Raw genomic sequence first — 20953 nt, forward strand, 5'->3', positions numbered from 1 at the left:
TGTGCCTGTTACAGTTCTCACCCCCAGCCCTAGGCATCACTAATCTACTTTCCATCTCTGGATTTCCTTATTCTGGACATTGCATGTGAATATCATGCAATATGTGTTCTTTTGTGTCTGGCTTCTTTCACTGAGTATAATGTTTCTGAGGTTCATCCATGTTTTAGCGTGTATCAGTACTTCCTTTTCCTTCCTGAATAATATTTCACGTGTGCGTATACCATATTTTGTTTATCCATTCACCAGTTGATGGACTTTCAGGTTTCTACTTTTTGGCTATTGTGAATAATGCTGCTTTGCACATTTGTGTACAAGTCTTTAGGTAGACATATGTTTTCATTTCCCCTAGGTAAATAAAAGTGCTGGATTATAGAGTAATTCTGTATTTAGCATTCTGAGAAACTGTCATACCTTTCTTTTTATTTTTCTTGCCTGCTTACCCTGGATAGGGCCCTTCATTCCAAAACCCAGCACACTATCCCTCCTCCATGAAGTCTTTCCTAACTCTTCCAAGTTAATTATGCCCAATTCTTTATTTTTTTCAGAATATTGTACATGCCTATAATATTGTGAGTATTGTCCTGTGTTAAAATTACCTGTCATAATGCGTATCTCTGAGACCCCTGAAACTCAGAGCTAGAGCTCGGCAGATATGAATGTCAGTATTAGTGCATACAGCCATTGTTAAAAAAAAAAAAAAAAAGCTGAAAAAGAGCCCAGGATTCAATTAGTGATATGAATGAAGCAGGTCTGGTTAAGACCAGGGCAAACCAGGCCAAAGGGTAAAGGTCGAAACTGTGTTTTTTTTTTTTTTTTTTTTTGCTTTTATTTATTTTTTTTTGGAAATAAATTCAAAGTTATAGGAACAGATACAAAAACAATACTAACCCCATACAAAGAATACCACCATACCCTGACCCCCCTCCACCTATAGCTCAATCCACCAACTTTAACATACTGTCACATCACTATTTCTTTCCCTCCCTCCCTATCTATCACCCACCATCTATTGCTCTGTCTTCTGAACATATGAGAGCTAGCTGCACACATCCTTGAACATACACTATAATCCACGTATACACTTCCCATGAACGAGAACATTTTTTATGCAATCCCATTAAGCACCGCTACGAAGTACAAGAGATTCAACAATGATACAAAGCTTACATTCTATATTTCCTTTACCTTATGTCTCAACTGTGTCCCTTTGAGGCACCTGTCCTCTATCCTCCAATCCCATCCAAGTTCATCCTTGGCATTCAATCGTCATCTATTTAGACTTTTTTTTTTTTCACTTGTGGAAACATATATACCGCCTAAATCTTCCCATTCTACCCCCTCCCTAACCTTCCATTAGTGGAATTAATCACATTTAGAATGTTTTAATGCTCTTTTCCACCATCCATTACTAGAAATTTCCCTTCACCTCAAACAGCAACTCCACACTCATTTCTTAACTCCCCATTGCCCCTTCCCCCATTTCTCTTAAGCCAAACTCTACATTTCATCTCTATGGTTATATTCTCTGAAAACTTCTTTGTGTTTGCTGTGGGGCTTAAAATTAACCTCTTAAATCCATATCAATTTTGCTTTTTTTGATACCACCTTCACTTCAATAGGACACATAAACTATGTTCCTATACTCCTCCATTCCCCAACCTTTATATAGTTGTCTAAAATCACATATTTTACACTGAGTTCAAAACCACTGATTTGTCATTAGAGTTCGTGTAATTTATATCATGCAGGAAGTAAATAGTGGAGTTACAGTTCAAAAATTATTGACTTCTATTTGTATTCCATTGTGGTCAGAGAATGTGCTTTCAGTATATTCACTATTTTTATTTATTTATTTTTTTAATTTCTTGAGACTTGTTTTATGTCCCAGCTAATGGTCCCTTCTGGAGAAAGATCTGTGATCACTAGAGAAAAATGAGTGTCCTGGTGATTTGGGATGTAAGGTACTATACATGTCTGTTAAATTTCTCTCTATCTCTCTCTCTGTGTTTCTCTGTTGGTAGGGCTCCCTTTAGAACATGAAGTAGGGCAGGTCTTTCGTCGGCAAAGTCTCTCAGCATTTGTTTGTCTGTGAAAAATTTAAGCTCTCCCTCAAATTTGAAGGAGAGTTTTGCTGAATAAAGTATTCTTGGTTGGAAGTTTTTCTCTCTCAGAATTTTAAATATGTCATGCCACTGCCTTCTCGCCTCCATGGTGGCCGCTGAGTGGTAACAACTTAGTCTTACGTTGTTTCCTTTGTATGTGGTGAATTCTTTTCTCTTGCTGCTTTCAGAACTTGCTCCTTCTCTTCAGTACTTGAGAGTCTGATCAGAATATGTCTTGGAGTGGGTTTATTTGGATTTATTCTATTTGGAGTTTGCTGGGCATTTATGCTTTGTGTATTTATATTGTGTAGAAGGTTGGGGAAGTTTTCCCCAACAATTTCTTTGAATACTCTTTCTAGACCTTTACTCTTCTCTTCCCCTTCTGGGACACCAATGAGTCTTAAGTTTGGACGTTTTATTTTATCTGTTGTATCCCTGAGATCCATTTTGATTTTTTCATTTTTTTTCTCCATTCTTTCTTTTGTTCTTTCATTTTCTGTTCTGTGGACTTCTAGGACACTGAGACGTTGTTCAGCTTCCTCTAATCTAGTATTGTGAATATCCAGAGTCTTTTTAAATTGGCCAACGGTTTCTTTTATTTCCATGAGATCTTCTATTTTTTTTATTTACTCTTGCAATGTCTTCTTTATGTTCTTCTAGGGTCTTCTTTATGTCGCTTATATCCTGGGCCATGGTCTTCTTGATGTCCTTTAAATCCTTTGCCATGTTTTCATTCCTTGATTGTAGTTCTTTGAATAATTTTGCTAAGTACTGTTCTTCTTCTGATATTTTGATTTGGGAGTTTGGAGTTGGAGTCTCCATATCATCTGGTTTTATCATATGCATTAAGATTTTCTGTTGTTTTTGGCCTCTTGGCATTTGCTTTGCTTGATAGGGTTCTTTCAAGTTGAAAAAATAAAGATACCAATCTAATTTTTCAGAAACAGTTTCTTGGCGTACACTTTCTCTAACTAACCAGCAGATAGCGTCTGCAAGTCACCTATACACCTCCAGTCAGTTCTCCCCAATTCTGTCTCTGCGGTGTGTGGGGAAATGATTCTTGTGGGGTTCAGTTGGAAAACTCAGTTTGGGTGTGTTGCTGGAGCCGTCCGCCCTGAATGTGGGGCACGTGTATGGGTGGCCAGAGAGGAAGGGCAGCTTTAATATTCAAATCCCCCAGGTTCCCAGAGATTCAAGGCTGCCGCAAGAGTCTAAGCCTTCATTTCAGTTTCGCCCCAGATTTTCTGTCACTGACCCACATACCACTGGCATTGACATAGTGTCCCTGGGTTTTCCAAGTGGGACCCCCTTCTCAGCTGTGATCTTCCGGACCTCTGCTGAGGGAAGGCTGTGCACGTCATCCCTCAAGCTAAGCCCTGGGCTGCCGGGCCGTGCAGGGAGGCTGTCTGCCTGATGTGAAGATTAGCCTGTAATTCTTGACTGGTGTTAAGTTCTGAATGAAAGGCAGGCAGTAAAGCTGGGACCCACCCCTCTCCTCTTTAGAGAAGATGGATGCCTTAGGGGGAGGTCATTAGCATTTCAATGGTCTCTCTCTGCCTGTGCCACACCCTTGTCTGGGTCACAGAACTGGGAACTCAAAATGACCAAGGCTTTCTCCACTGAGTTGAAAAAGGAACAGAGCTAGTCCGAGGAGACCCTCCGGCTTTCCAAGGTTAGTTGTCACCCAAAGCCTCTACTTGTTGGGGATTCGCACCTCGTAGTGAGCAGTTCACACTCGCTAATTAAAACCCCAGTTGGAGCTCAGTTGAGCTATATTCACTCACTGGGAGAAAGCTTCTCTCCGGCCCTACGAGGCTTTGTAGTTTGGGCTACGGGGGAGGGGTCTCCCAATTTGGATCCGCAGTTTTTACTTACAGATTTTGTGCTGTGATCTTGGGCATTCCTCCCAAATCAGGTTGGTGTATGATGATTGGATGTTCATGTCTGTCCTCCTGCAGTTATTCTGGATTGTATGCTAGTTGTTTCTGTTTTTTTTTAAGTTGTTCCAGGGGGACTACTTAGCTTCCACTCCTCTCTATGCCGCCATCCTAGATCGCTCCGGAAATAGACATCTTAATTGGAGCAGAGACCTGAGTCCAGATAGAGTCTTCCTAGATAATCATCAATCTTTGTTTTGTACAATAATGAAAAGGATAGGAGAACGTTAAGATGGCAGCTAAGGTGAGACAGGGCAAAAAAAAAAAAAACACCTCCGTGAAAAATACTAGATAAAAGCCAGAAAGTGACCCAGAACCCAGTTCCAGCAATGCACCAGCTGGACAAGTTCTGCTAAATCCACAGGGACCGTGCACTTGGTGAAACTGGGAGTCTGTGTTCGGAAATGAGTGAGTGAGCCGGCTGAATGTCCAGCGGCCGCGCTGCAGTGTGGGGAAACTGTGAGTTGGCATTTGGAGGCGGACAAGTTCTTTTTTTAAAAAAAAACCAAAAGTGGGTGCAGATACGGCAGCAAGAACCACACAGTGAAGTGTGGCAGGAACGGGCTGTGCGAATGCCTCAATATCTGGCATGGAAGATAGCCTTTCATACACCTGCTGCTAATTGTCTCGGAGTGAGGAAGATAGAGGTTAGCCAAAAGAGGAAGAAAACCATGTCCCTTGCAGCCATCTTCACAGTGGGCTGGGAACGCTCCTGCCCGGTGCAGGCGCCATAGCCCAGAGACGCACCAAGGGACACACTGTGACAGAAAGTGTTTCCAGCAACACAAGCACATGCCACAGTACCAGGCGTGGACAACAGTCTTTAGTGCACCCACAGCTAATTGTCCTGGAGCTAGGAAGGTGGAGCTGTGCAAAAAGGGGGAAATTAACATGCCCCATTCAGCCATCTTTCAGCAGGCTGGGAATGCCCCCACACGGCTCGGTGGCCCAGAACTTCCCTTGAGGGATGACGTGCACTTGTGATGTAGCACAGACATCCCTCAGCAGAGGCCCTAAGAAGGGCACAGCTGAGAAGAGCGACCCACTCGGAAATCCCAGGGACTATACGCCAATACCAAGGACTTGTGGGTCAGTGGCAGAGACAATCTGTGGTGAGACCAAACTGAAGGTTTAGACTCTTGGAACAGCCTTAAATCTCCAGGAACACCTGGGAGGTTTGATTATCAAAGCTGCCCTGCCTCCCTAACCGCCCACGCACACGCCCCACATTCAGGGTGGCACCACCAAAAACACACCCAAACTTAGCGCACCAACTGAACCCCACAACAATCAGACCTCCACACACCACAAAGACAAAGTTGGGGAGAACTGACTTATGGGGAATAGGTGACTTGCGGACGCCATTTGCTGGTTAGAGAAACTGTATGCCACCAACCTGTAGATCTGACAAATTAGAGACTGGTGTCTGAATAATCCTTCATATCCTAAAAGAACCCTATCAAGTAAAGCAAATGCCAAGAGGACAAAAACAACAGAAAATTTTAAAGCATATGATAAAACCAGACGATATGGAGAACCCAAACCCAAACACCCAAATCAAAAGATCAGAGGAGACACAGTACTTAGAGCAATTAATCAAAGAACTAAAGGCAAATGAGAGCATGGCACAGGATATAAAGGACATGAAGAAGACCCTAGAAGAGCATAAAGAGGAAACTGCAAGAGTAAACAAAAAGACAGATGATCTTATGGAAATAAAAGAAACTGTTGACCAAATTAAAAAGAGTCTGGATACTCATAACACAAGACTAGAGGAAGCTGAACAATGACTCAGCAGCCTTGAGAAATAGGACAGAAAATGAAAGAACAAAAGAAAGAATGGAGAAAAAAATCGAAAAAATCGAAATGGATCTCAGGGATACAATAGATAAAATAAAACGTCCAAATTTAAGACTCATTGGTGTCCCAGAAGGGGAAGAGAAGGGTAAAGGTCTAGAAAGAGTATTCAAAGAAATTGTTGGCGAAAACTTCTCAAACCTTCTACACAATATACATACACAGAGCATAAATGCCCAACAAGCTCCAAATAGAATAAATCCAAATAAACCCACTCCAAGACATATTCTGATCAGACTGTCAAATACGGAAGAGAAGGAGCAAGTTCTGAAAGCAGCAAGAGAAAAGCAATTCACCACAAAGGAAACAACATAAGATGACTACTCAGCGGCCACCATGGAGGCGAGAAGGCAGTGGCATGACATAGTTAAGATTCTGAGAGAGAAAAATTTCCAAACAAGAATACTTTTTATCCAGCAAAACCCTCCTTCAAATTTGAGGGAGAGCTTAAATTTTTCACAGACAAACAAATGCTGAGAGATTTTGCTAATAAAAGACCTGTGCTACTTCAGATACTAAAGGGAGCCCTATCAACAGAGAAACAAAGAGAGATATATAGAGAAATTTTACAGACATATATAGAACATTACATCCCAAATCACCAGGATACACATTCTTCTCTAGCGATCATGGAACTGTCTCCAGAATAGACCACATGCTGGGACATAAAACAAGCCTCAATAAACATAAAAAAATTGAATTTATTCAAAGCACATTCTCTGACCACAATGGAATAGAAATAGAAGTCAATAACCATCAGAGACTTAGAAAATTCACAAACACCTGGAGGGTAAAAATGAGGGCGAAATGAAAACATTCCCGGATAATCAAAAACTAAGGGACTTCATTACCAGTAAATTAGTCCTATAACAAATGCTAAAGGGAACTGTGTAGGCTGAAAGGAAGGGACACTAAACAACTGACTGAAACCACATGAAGAAATAAGGATTTCCAGTAAAGATCACATGGTAAATATAAATACCAATACTACTGTATTTTTTATTTGTAACGCCACTATTTACTTCCTACAGGATCTAAAATACATAAAGTGTAATGATAAATCAGTGGTTTTGGACTCAATATAAAATATGTAATTTTTGACAAGAACTACATAATGGTGGGGTAATGGAGGAGTATAGGAACATAGTTTATGTGTCCTATTGAAGTTAAGTTGGTATCAAAGAAAACCAGATTGTTATAGATTTAAGATGTTAAATTTAAGCCGCACGGTAAACACAAAGAAAGTATCAGAGAATATGATTATAGAGACAAAAAGTAGATTATGGGTTAGGAGAAGTCGGGAAAGGGGCATTGGGGAGTTAGTAAGAAATGAGTGTAGGATATCCGTTTGGGGTGAGGGGAAATTTCTAGTAATGGATGGTGGGAAGGTGACGGCATTGCAACATTGTGAATGTGATTAATCCCACTAATGGAATGCTTAGGAGGGGTTGGAATGAGAAGATTTATGCTGTACATATGTTTCCACAATTGAAAAAAGAAAACCAGTCTAAATAGATAATGACATTTAAATGCCAAGGATGATCCTGGATGGGATCTGAGGACGGAGGAGAGGAGGCTCAAAGGGACACAGTTGGGATGTAAGAAAAAAATGAAATATAGAATGTAAGCTTTTTATCAACGCTGAATTTCTTGAACTTCTTAGTTGTGCTTAACGTGATTGCATAAATCAATGTTCTTGTTCATGGGAAATGTATATGTGAATTATATTGTTTGTTCAAAGATGTGTGCAGCTTGCTCTCATATGTTCAGAAGACAGAGCAATACGTAATGGATGATAGATATGGAGGGAGGGAAAGAAAGAAATGGTAGAGTGACAAGATGTTAAAGTTGGTGGATCTGGGTATCGGTGGAGGGGGGGGGTCGGGGTATGCTGGAGTTCTGTCTATGGGGTTTGTATTGTTTTTGCAACCGTTCCCGTAAGTTTGAATTTATTTCAAAATAAAGTTAAAGAAAAAAAAAAAAAGAAAAAGTTAAGTGGTATTCTAGGAGTATTAACTCAATGAAATGGCACCAAAGTCTCATTGTCTATTAAATCCTACACCCTAAATCAGTATTTAAAGCTTAGTCAGTTTCCATACCTCAGGGGAATTACAGACATCAAATAAGTTAATTGAAGCATTGTCAGTGGTTATACTAGAGTTTTAAGCTCACCACATGTAGTAGTATCCCTATTGGTAATGGAACCATGCAAAATTTTCATTCTAGTTGAATAGTTATGAAAGATTGTTACTTTCTCGCTTTCCTGTCACCATCCACTGCTGTAACACTCTTAATCCAGCAATTCTTACCTACTGAAAGAAAATTTCATGATTGTGTTTCCATAATTCAAGAAGTATCCAAGCCCCAAACAAAACTTTTGGTCTCTCTAGTACCAAATTCTGACTTTTTATTTGATAATGAATTTTATATTAAAAATGAAAGTGATAATACCAGGCTTAATATACAATACGTAGTCAAGTCACCCTGTAAAAATCCTTTCTTACTATCAGACCAAACTGTCCAAATAACCTAACTGTGGCCCTCTAAGATACTGCAACAATTTGCTAAATAAAGTAAATAAAACCACTAATACCTAGAGCAATTTTAGAATAATTCACTTCTTTGAAATGCTACAAAGAAAAGAGGTTCTTCAGATTTCCCTATTAAAAAAAAAAAAAAAACCTACAAAGAAAAAATCTTGAAAGCAGCCAAAGAAAAATCACTTAGAGGGAACCAACACTTCGAATGATTGCAGATTTCTCATAAAAATTCATGAAGGCCAGCAGAAAATGGAACAGTATTAAAGTAGTGAAAGAAAAGAATTGTCATCTCAAAATCCTATATCCAGAGAAGACACCCTTCATATATGAAGGTGAAATAAAAATAATTCTCGCATGAAAGACAAGATAATTTATTTCCAGCAGATTTGTTCTAAAGGAAATTCTTCAGAAAGAAGAAAAATAATATAAGGACACTTGGAGGACCAGGAATGAAGTAAGAGCAACAAAAATGGTAAATATCTAGGTAGATATAATAAAGTATTCTCTTGAGTTCTTTACAATGTTTGATGGTTGAAAACTAATTTTTTTGATGGAATTTTCAATTTATATAGATGTAATATATAATACAACCACAGGATAGAGGAGGAAGGGTAAAGGGACCTATATGGCGAAAAGGTCTAAATTGAACTTAAAGTGGCAAAATATTAATTCTAAGTAGACTGCAAAAAGCTTTGTATATTGTAATTACTAGAGAAATCACTACAAAAACTACACAAAGAGATAGTCAAAACCACAACAGATGAATTAAGATGAATTTAAATATGTTCAATAACCCAAAAGCAGGCAAAAAAGGGAAATAAGGGAAGAAAATACAGAAAAAACAAGCAGAAATCAAATTATAGAAGGTAGACTGAAATCTAAATAATCTAACACACTAATTAAAGACCTGATCAGAATGAATTAAAAAAATGACACAACCATATGTTGTCTATGCAAAAACTCACTTAAAATATATGTAGGTTAAAAGTAAAAGGATGGAAAAAGATATACTATGCAAACACTAAATCAAAAGACAGCTGGAGTGACAGTAAGTACATGAAAAGATGTTCAACATCATTAGCCATCAGGGAAATGCAAGTCAATACAATGAAATACCCACCAGGATCGCCATAATAAAAAAGGCAGATAATAACAGGTGTTGATGAAGATGTGGAGAAATTGGAACCTTTGTACATTGCTGGTAGAAATGTAAAATGTGCAGGTACTTTAGAAAACAGTCTGCCAGTTCCTCAAAAAAGTTAAACATAGAATATACCATATAACCCAGCAACCACTCCTATGTACATATCCAAGAAAATGAAAAAATATCCAAGGAAAAATTTGTACCCAAATATTCACAGCAGCATTATTCATAATAGCCACAAAGTAGAAACAACCCAAACGTCAATTAATGGATGAATAGATAAACAGAAGGTGGTGTATCTTTACAATTAAATATTATTAGGCCATATAAAGAAATCAAGTAATGGCATACCACAACATGGAGGAACCTTGAAAACATTAAGTGAAGGAAACCAGTCATGAAAGACCACATGTTGTATAGCCCTGTATGTATGAAATTCCCTGAAGAGTTAAAGCAACAGAGACAGAAAGTAGGTTAGCAGTTGCCTAGGGCTAGGGGGTAAAGCAGAATGGTGAGTGACTGCTAACAGATAAGGGGTTTCTTTTTAGGGTGATGAAAATGTTCTAAAATGGACTGTGGTGATGGTTGCACCACTCTGTGAATGCACTAAAAACCATTATACACATTAAATGAAAAGAAAGTGAATAATGTAGTAATGTGAATTATATTTTCAATAAATCTGTTATATTTTAAAAAAAGAAAGCTGGAGTGACTAAAGTAATATTAGACAAAGTAGACTTCAAAGAAAAGAAAAATACCGGGGACAAGATGAACATTACATAATAGAGTCAAATCACCAAGAAGATGAAGAATACTAAATGTATATGCACTTAACTAGAGTGTTTCAAAATACATGAAGCAAAAACTCAAACAATCGAAAGAATATATAGGCAAATCCACAATAATTGCTGAATACTTCAATACTCCTTTGTCAATAATTGATAGAACTTGTACGTCAAAAATCAGCAAGGATATGGAAGAAATGAACATCACTATCCACCAAGTGGATCAAACTGGTATTTATTAAATATTGCACCCCAGAATAGCAGAATATACATTATTTTTTTAAGTGCAAATGGAACACTCACTAAGATAGATCATATCCCGGATCATAAAATAAAACAACAAATTTAAAATAACTGAAATCAGACAAATTATGTTCTGTAATCATAACGGAATTAAATTAAAATAAATAACACAATACAAAAAAAAAATTTGGAAATTAAACAACATACTTCTAAATAATCCACAAGTTAAAAGGGAATGTTCTTTGGAAATTAGAAAATATTTTCATCTAAATAAACAGGAAAATGTAACGTAAAAACTTTGTGGTGCAGGTAAAACAGTACTTTGAATATGCTTATATCAGAAAATATGCAAGGTCTAAATCAATGATCTAAGCTTCAACCTTAAGCAACAAGAAAAAAAAAAAAAAAAGAGCAAAATAAAATAACCCCAAAGTAAATTAAAAAAAGGGAAATAGTAAAAGTAAGAGTAGAAATCAGTGACACTGAAAAAAGAAAAGCAACAGAAAGGGACCAATGAAACCAAAAACTGGTTCTCTGAAAAGGTCAATAAAATTGACAATCTTCAGTGAAAGAAAAAAGGGGGTTGGGGGTGGGGGACAAGAGAAAGGAGACGAACTACCTATATCAAGAATGAAAGAAGGGATGGATGGATGCAAGTGTTGACTCCTAATTCATTAAAAGGATAACTGAATACTACAATCAATTTTACACATATAAACTGGGTAATTTAGATGAAAGACTAATTCTTTGAAAATCAGAAATGACAAACTCAAACAAAATGGGTAACTATTAACAGTGATATAATTAACAGCCCTATTAAAGAAATTGAATTTGTTGTTAAAAATCATCCACAAAAGAAATCTCCAGACCTGGATGGCACGAATGGTGAATTCTACAAAAACTTTAAAGAAGATACACCACTAATCTTATCCAATATCTTCAAGGAAATACTTCCAAACTCAAAAAATAATAGCAACATTACTCTGATACCCAAATCAGACAAAGACAGTAACAAAAAAAAAGAAAACTACAGACCAATATCTCTCTCATGACAATGATTGTAAAAATATTCAAAAAAAATTGACAAATGACACCCAGTAATATATAAAAATAATATACCCTGACCAATTGGGGGTTTATTGCAGAAACCATGGCTGTTTCAAAGATCAATCAATGTAACCTACCATAGAAGAAAACCACTTGATCTATTAATTGATGGAGAGAATACATCTGCAGAAATTCAACATCCTTTCATGATAAAAATTTTCAGCAAACTAGGAATAGAAGAGGATTTCCTTATACTGAAAAACGGCACATTCAAAAAAGCCTGTATCAAACATCATACTTAATGGTGGAAGACTGAACGCTTTTCCTCTAAAGCTGGGAATAAAGCAAAGATGTCTGGAGTCTCCATTTCTGTTCAATAGCATTCTGGCAGTTCTTGCCAGTGCAGTAAGACGAGAAAAAGAAATAAAAGGCAAATAGATTGGAAAGAATAAAACTGTCCCTTTTGCAGCCGACTATTCCAAGGAATTCACAAAAAAATTCCTAGAATGAGTAAGTGATTTTAGCAATGCTATAGGATATGATATCAATGCACAGATACCAATCATTTTTCTATATACTAGCAATGAATGACTGGAAGCCAGAATTTAAAAAATCATTTACAACAGTTCTAAAAACAATGAAATTCTTAGGCAAAATTTTTTTTTAAAAAAGTGTAAAATCTGTATGCTAGTAACTAGAAAATGCTAATGACCTAAATAAATGGAGAGACATACTGTGTTCATGGCTTGGAAGAATAAAAATAGTACAGATGTCAGTTATTCCCAAATTGATCTAGAGATTTCATGCAATTTCAATAAAAATCCAAGAAGAATAGTTTTGTAGGACTTGAGAAGCTGATTCTAAAATTTCTATGGAAATGCAATGTTCCAATTTGTTAATTGCTGCCATTATGCAAAACACCAAAAAGGGGATTTATTAGGTTACAAATTTACAGTTCTAAGGCCATAAACATGTCCAAACTAAGGCATCAACAAGAGGATATCTTCAGTGAAGGAAGGCTAATGGCATCCAGAATACCTCTGTCAGCTGGGAAGGCACGTGAGGCTGGCATCTGCTGGTCCTTTGCTCCTGGGTTGAGTTTCAAAATAGCTTTCTCCAAAATGTCTCTGGGCTTTTGTCTTAGCTCCTCTCTCTCAGCTCCTGTTATTCCTTGCTTCTTTCTTACAGGGCATTTCTCTCTAAGTGTCTGGGGATTTTCTCTTAGCTTCTCTGGGGCAAACTCTGGGCTTCATCTCTTAGTTTAGCATCTTCAAGCATCTCTAAGCATCTCTGTCAGCTCTGGCTCCGCTTCTCTCTCTCTTCCTGAGACACTTAAAGGACTCCTTAAGACCCACCTTGAATGGGCGGGGCCACACCTCCATGGAAATAATCTAATCAGAAGGTTTCACCCACAGTTGGGTGACTTGTATCTCCATGGAAACAACCTAATCCAAATATCCCACAAAACTGGATTAAAAGAACATGTCTTTTGTGAGGGACATATTATATCCAAACTGGCACATGAAAAGAAGCCAGAATGACCAAAACAATTTTGAAAATGAGTAAAGTTGGAGAAATCACCCAAAGGATAAGCAATGAAAGAAAAAACAGACAGATGAGAACGCCTCATGATTGAACACTTCTGTGCTTCAAAGGACTTTGTCTAAAGGGTAAAGAGGCAGCCAACTCAATGTGAGAGAATATTTGGTAACCATGTATCTGTTAAGATTTTGTTATCTAGTATGTATAAAGAAATCCTACAACTCAACCATAAAAGGACGAACAACCCAATTATAAAACAGGCAAAGGATACGGACAGATATTTTTCCAAAGAGGAAATAGAAATGGTTTAAAAGCACATGAAAAGATGTTCATCTTCATTAGCTATTAGGGAAATGCAAATCAAAACCACAATGAGATATCATCTTACACCTAAAAGGGGTTGTTTAGAGTCATGTATGTGACTGATTAACACTACGAATATAAATAAGTTCTTGCATGAACTACTACAAATATACAACACTTGTACAAACAGTTAATAATATAGTAGTATATACGGAAAATTATATATTGAAAGCCATGGACTATAGTTAACAGTAATAACTTAATATTCTGTCATCAACAGTAAAAGTTGTACCACACCAATACTAGAGGTCAATAATAAAGGGGTTTTCTTTTGTGTATATCTATCTGATATTTTTCTTTTTGGAGCAATGAAAACGGTCTAATATTAAGTAAGTGATGATACTGTGAGACGTATACTTTGGATGAAATATATGGTATGTAAATATATCTCAATAAAATCTGAGATTCAAAAAAAACTAGGAATTTTTGCTCTGGGAAAGACACTAAAGAGATGGTCTGAAAAGATGCTACAGAGGGTAATATATTTGCAAAGCACATATCTGATGCACGGGACTATTTGTAGCATAATAAAAACTCTCAAAACTAACAGTAACACAACATCCATTGAAAATGGGCAAAAGATTTTAACACTTAACCAAGAAGATATAGATGGCAAATAAGCATAAGAAAAGATGTTCAATATCATTAGCCATTAGAGAAATGAAAATCAAAACTGTAATAAGATACCAGCAGGGAGATGATGCTTAATCTGTACAGAATTTTTAACAAGGTTGATTGTAAACATTTGGAAATGGACAGAACTGATGATAGCGTATTACTTTGAGTGTAATTAACATGCTGAATTATGGGTGTGATTATGGTTGAAAGGGGAAGTTTAGGGTCATGTATGTCACTAGAAGGAAAGCTAGAGGATAAAACAAGGGACTATATAACACAGTGCTCCCTGTTGTGGATGATAATTATGGTTAATTGCACAAATACAAGAATGTTCTTACATGAACTAGAACAAATGTATGTCACTATTAGGTTTTAATAGTAGGGTGGCTTATGGGAAAAATACAACTAATGCAAACTATGGACTATAGTTAACAGTAATATTGTAATATTCTTTCATAAATTTTAACAAACGTACTACACCAATATTAAGTGTCAATAAGGGGGGAGGTATAAAGAGTACGGGATTTTTCTTTTTGGACCAATAAGAATGTTCTCAAATTGACTGTGGTGATGAATGCACAGCTCTGTGATTATACCAAGAGCCACTGAGTGTCTACTTCGGATGGAGTGCATGGTGTGTAAATAAAACTTTTTTTTTTTTTTTAAGATACCATTACACCTATATTAAAATGGCTAAAATAAAAAAAAAAATACTGATATACCAAGTGCCAGGAAGGATGCAGAGCAACTGGAATTCTCATACATCGCTGCTCTGGAAAATGGCTTGGCAGTTTCTTATGAAGTTATACATATAGCTACCATAAGACTCAGCACTACTACTACTGGGTATTTACTTTAGAGAAATGAAATTTATGTTCACAGAAAAAAAACCTACTTGAATGTTTACAGCAGCTCTATTCATAATCATCCAAAAGGGGAAATAACCTAGATGTCCTTCCACATGACTGTGGATAAACAAACTATAGTGCATCTATACATGGAATACCATTTAGACATAAAATGGAATGATGTATAAGCAACAATATGGATGACTCCCCAAACCATTATAATTAGTGAAAGAAGGTAGTTTCAAAGATTTATACTGTTTCTATTTATCTGACATCATCAAAAGGACAAAATCATCAGTGGTTATCACAAATTAGGGATGGGGAGTTTTTTGGGATAATGGACCATTCTTCATCTTGATTGTGGTAGTGCTTATATAAATTTGTATATGTTAAAATTCTGAGAACTGTACTTGAAAGGATAATTTTACAATGTGTTAATTTAAAAATTAAAAAAAAAATCCTCATGGTTTTGGGGTTTATTTCCATATGTGATCTGGCAGGTATCTAATTATATTTATTTTTTCCTATGGGTATGACCAGTTAACCAAGGAGCATTTATTGGATAGTACATTCTTCCCCCATTTATTTTTAATCCTACACCTGCATATATTTTTTACATAAATATATGGGTCTGGCCTGTTTCTGGACTCTATTTTATATGAGTTAATTTATCTATCTCTACATCAATATCACACTGCTTCAATTGTTATACCTGTAAACCAAACTCTTACTATCTGATATGGTGAGTCATCTTTTCCTTCTTCAAAATTGCTTTGCCTATTATTAAGCTTCTCTCTAACGTAATTCAATTCAAAAGAAACTCTAGAGTATGCTGGAGTAAAATAAAACTGCTTGGCGGTAATTTTCATTAATTCAAACTGTTGGTAGCTTTATGAAATTGAGGGATAATACCTTATACTGTCTTGTGGTCAACACAGCTACTTTTTTGGTAAACAAAACAGGTGTTATTCCCACTTTATCAATGAGGAAATAGACTCAGGAATTCCAAATATTAGAAGCAGGTTGACAGGATCATGCAACAAGGGAGGAGTCCAAGAAATAGAACTTTTTTTTTTTAGAAGTTGTAGATTTACAGAAAAATCATGCAGAAAATAGAGTACCCACATATCTCCCTCACACACAGTTTTCTTTATTTTTAACACTTTGCACTAGTGAGGTAACTTTGTTAGAAACGATAAAAGAATTCTATTATAATTGTACTATTAACAATGGTCCACAGTTTACATTAGGGTTCACTGTGTTGTAGAGTCCTATGTTTTTTTTAAAAAATTTTAGTCTAGTAACATATATATAACTTACAATTTCCCCTTTTAACCACTTTTAATCGTATTATTCAGGAATGTTAATTACATTCACAATATTGTGCTACCATCATTACCATCCATTACCAATACTTTTCTATCACCCCAGAAATTCTATACCAATTAAGCATTAACTCCCCATTCCCCACACCAACCCCAGCACCTGATTATCTGTATTCTAACTTCTGTACTAAGAATTTGCTTATTCTAATTATTTCATATCAGTGAGATCATGTAGTAGTATTTGTCCTTTTGTGTCTGGCTTATTTCACTCAACATGATATCTTCAAGGTTCAGTCATGTTGTTGCCTGTATCAGAACTTCATTCCCTTTTTACAGCTGAATAATATTCCATTGTATATATACCACAATTTGCTTATTCATTCTTCTGTTGAATGCTTGGATTGCTTTCACCTTTTGACAATTACAACCAATGCCACTATGAACATCGGTATGCAAATATCTGCTGAAGTCCCTTCTTTCAATTCTGGGGACACATACTTGGAAGGGGGATTGCCAGGTCATATGGAGTTCTATTCTTAACTTTCTGAGGAACCACCAGTTTGCCACAGTGGCTGCACCATTGTACATTCCCACCAACAACGAATGAGTTTTCCTATTTCTCCTCATTCTCTCCAACATTTGTTATTATTATTATTTTTTTTTAATAGTAGCCATTCTAGTGGGTGTGAAATAGCATCTCATTCTGTTTTTTCCCCCTTTAATGCAATTTTATTGAGATACAGTCAATACCATACAATCCATCCAAAGTATACAATCAGTGGCTCACAGTGTCATCACACAGTTGTGTGTTCATCACCAAAATCAAGAGAAAACCCAAAACATATGGTACACTTTATCCTCCCCCACATCATTGGTCCAGTACATATGTTACTGTTGATGAAAGAATATTGGTATTACTGTTAACTATAGTTTATAGTTTGTAATAGGTGCATTTCCCCCCATATGCCATGATTATCATTAACGCCTTGTAATACTTTCGTAAATTTGTTCTAGTTCATGGAGGAAATTATTTTATATTTGTACTACTAATCAGTCATCATTCACCACAGATTTACTGAGTTACACATTCCCATGTTTTAACCTCTGGCTTTTCTTCTGTTGACATATGTGACTAAATTTTCTCTATCAACCACACTCACACACAGTTTAGCACTGTTAATTATACTTCCAATAACGTGCTATCATCACCTCTATCCATTTCCACTCATTTAAATTCAACCCAGTTAAAACCTCTGCACATCTTAAGCAACCACTCCCCATTCTTAGCCTCATTCTATCTCCTGGTAACCTATATTCTAGATTCTGTCCATGAGTTTACATAAATTAGTTCATATTAGTGAGATCATACAATATTTGTACTTTGGATTCTGACTTATTTCACTTTACAGAATGTCCTCAAGGTTCATCCATGTTGTTGCATGCTTCAGGACTTCATTTCTTCTTACTGTTGAATAGTATTCCATCGTACATTTGATCGTAAAACCTTACTTTGTTTATCCATTCATCAGTTGTTGAACACTTGAGGCATTTCTATCTTTTGGCAATTGTGAATAATGCTGCTATGAACACCGGTGTGCAAATGTCGGTTCGCATCCCTGCATTTGTTCTTCTGGGTTTATACCACGTAGTGGCATCGCTGGACCGTAGGACAACTCTATACTTAGCTTTCTGAAGACCTGCCAAACTACCTTCTAAGCAGCTGTACCATTTTACATTCCCCCAGCAGTGAAAAAGTTTCTATTTTTCCACATCCACATCAACACTTGTAGTTTCCTGTTTGTTTAATACTAGCCATTCTAATAGGTGTGAAATGATACGTCACTGTGGTTTGATTTCATTTTCTTAATGGCCAGTGATTTTCAGCATCTTTTCATGTACTTATTGACTATCTGTACTATCTTCTTTGGAGAAATGTTTATTCAAGTCTTTTGCCCATTTTTAAATTGGATTGGCTTTTTGTGGGTGGTAGGATTAAAAAAAACATATATTCTGGATATTAAACCCGTACCAGACAATGTGGTTTTGAAACATTTTCTCTCATTCTGCAGGTGTTTTTTTACATTCTTGATGAAGTCTTTTGATGCAAAAAAGGTTTTTAATTACGACAAAGTCCCAGTGATCTCTTTTTTCTTTTGATGTTCATGCTTTTGGTGTAAAGTGTAAGGAACTACTGCCTAACACAAGATCCTAAAGACTCCCCTATGTTTTCTTCTAGGAGTTTGATAGTTCTGTTTCTTACGCTTAGGTCCTTTGCTCCAATTTTAGTTGATTTTGTATATAGTGTGAGGTAGGGGTCCACCTTTACTCTTTTTCATATGGATATCCAGGTTTCCCAGCATCATTTCTTGAAGAGACTATTCTTTCCCTACTGAGTTCACATGGCACCCTTGCCAAAACTCAACTGGCCGTAGATGTGAGGATTTATTTCTGAACTCTCAATTCAATTCCATTGGTCTCACGCCAGTATAATGCTTTTTTGATTACCATAATTTTGTAATAAATTTTAAAATCTGGAACTGGGAGTCCTCCAACTTTGTTCCTTCTTTGTCAATATGGTTTTGGCTATTTGGCGTCCCTTACTCTTCCATATAAATAAAAATTAGAACTTGATCTCCAATCTAGTGCTCTATTCACAAGCCAAGCTGGACTGCCAGGACCCTATTTGCTTTACCATACATAAAAACCATCTTGGGCTCCCTGGATGGAAAAAAACACCAATTCCTGACCCTATACCATCATGGGACATCCAAGATGTTTATTATAAAAACTGCATTTGAAGCCATTCATAGGAAATAAATGGGAGTGTAAATATAGAGAAAATGAAAAAATGAACAAAATTTCAAATATATTTTCATATAACTAATAAAAGTCTAGTATTCATTTCAATGAGGCATCACAGCTAATTATAAGACCAAAAAATGTTTACTGATAGGCTGTTTGAAAATACAATTAACATGCACTTAAAAAAAATTCTCTCTAGCTTGCAAAATAAAAGACTACTATCAAAAAGAACTAAAGATTTTTAATTATAAAAACATATCTACTCAGGGAAAGGAATTATATATTAGTTAACTCAAAGCACAATTTTAAGCACTTCTAAAAAACAGTGACACATAGTTCTAAGAATCTCATTTCCTGTATTTCCTGTATTTGACACCATGGAAAATTTTGAAGTATTTTTTATGAATTTACTTGCCACCTTTTTCAAAAACCACTCTCCTTTTTTTGGCCTTGGGAGGCGGTAAGTAGAGCTGGAGGAAGACTGTTTACTAACACTCAAATAAATTTCAGTTTTTTAAAAATAGACCGGTCAAAAAGAAGTACTCAACTTATTTACCATGTTTACAGTACTTGTCTAAAGTAGTTGCAGTGTACTTACCTACATTTTTTTCTATAGATAGGCCCAAATTATAGTTACAATTTTTAAAAAGTGGGGTTCATTTTTTTTGCTGCATTAGCCACATTCTCGCCCACTTTAAAACAGAAAGACATTCATAGTCATACTCCTGGCAGAGGGTTCAGAACATTCTGCTGGTGATGAAAGAGAAATCATCACCCACCCAAGGCAGCAACTGCCAGCTGCTTAGCTTTCAATTTTGGGTACGAAAAATCTAAAGAAATTCAAGTCACTCTTTTTCCTTTATCCACAAATTCACTATCCTATAGCCGAACCCACATAGAAATTTGTGACTACTGGTATATCATAGCTCTGTTTTTAAATGTCACCAATCTAGTTTAGTTTGAAAATTTTTATTGGATTGTTAATTTAATAGAGAATATTAACTGATGCATATAAAAATAGAAAAATAAGGCATAGTTCTGGCTTTTATGGGTATTTATAATCTAAAGAGAGCAAGAAAGAATACATGTAAATTACTTATAAGAATAAGAATTTTGTACACCATTCTATTTGAAACAATAGAAAGCTTTCACTGTCTTTGGAATAAATATAATGTTTGAAGTTTTATGAAGATGATGAATTTTTAAAGTTGGGAGGAAAAGAATTTGGAAGGACAAGTTGTTTATACATAACTTCAAACAAGTATGGCATTTCAAGAACTACCTAACCTAAACCCAGTTACTTCTGATCTACATGCCAAAGAGTCATTAGAAGAGGTGTATGAATGCACACACACCAAGAACCGCAGTCTAAAACATTTCTCTCACACGTTTCACTATTTTTCAAATATAGACAAATAGTCTAATAAAACACAAAATCATCTAAAAGCATAGTTTTTTTGCTGTTATGCATACTCTCCATCAACAAATAATGAAAGGACATCACATGTGTGTTAGGGGTACAGGGTTCCTCATATTCAGAAAAGGTTCCTCCTGGGTCTAAAATTCTATGATTTTAAGTGCACTAAGGACTCCAATGGTGAATTCTTTAGAACTGTTACATTAGAAATACGTATACACATGTATATATAAACTAGGTCTGATACGTGCCAAGCATTATGTTAGGTTTTGTCAAAAAAGATTACTAAGACATGATTCTACCCTGAAGTTCAAGTTGGCAAGAGAGACAGAAACGAAAAACAATACAACCTAATAAATACTAAAGAAGAACGATGTTTCAAG

General features: G+C 36.1%; 1 protein-coding gene across 6 annotated transcripts in view; it reads right to left on the reverse strand.

Annotated features, from left to right (window-relative positions):
- The window catches only part of FGFR1OP2 (FGFR1 oncogene partner 2), a 43154-nt gene that overhangs the window by 20684 nt on the left and 1517 nt on the right, over nucleotides 1–20953 (reverse strand). The window lies entirely within an intron of this gene.

This window comes from Choloepus didactylus, chromosome 8 (assembly GCF_015220235.1).
Source record: "Choloepus didactylus isolate mChoDid1 chromosome 8, mChoDid1.pri, whole genome shotgun sequence".
NCBI lineage: Eukaryota > Metazoa > Chordata > Mammalia > Pilosa > Megalonychidae > Choloepus > Choloepus didactylus.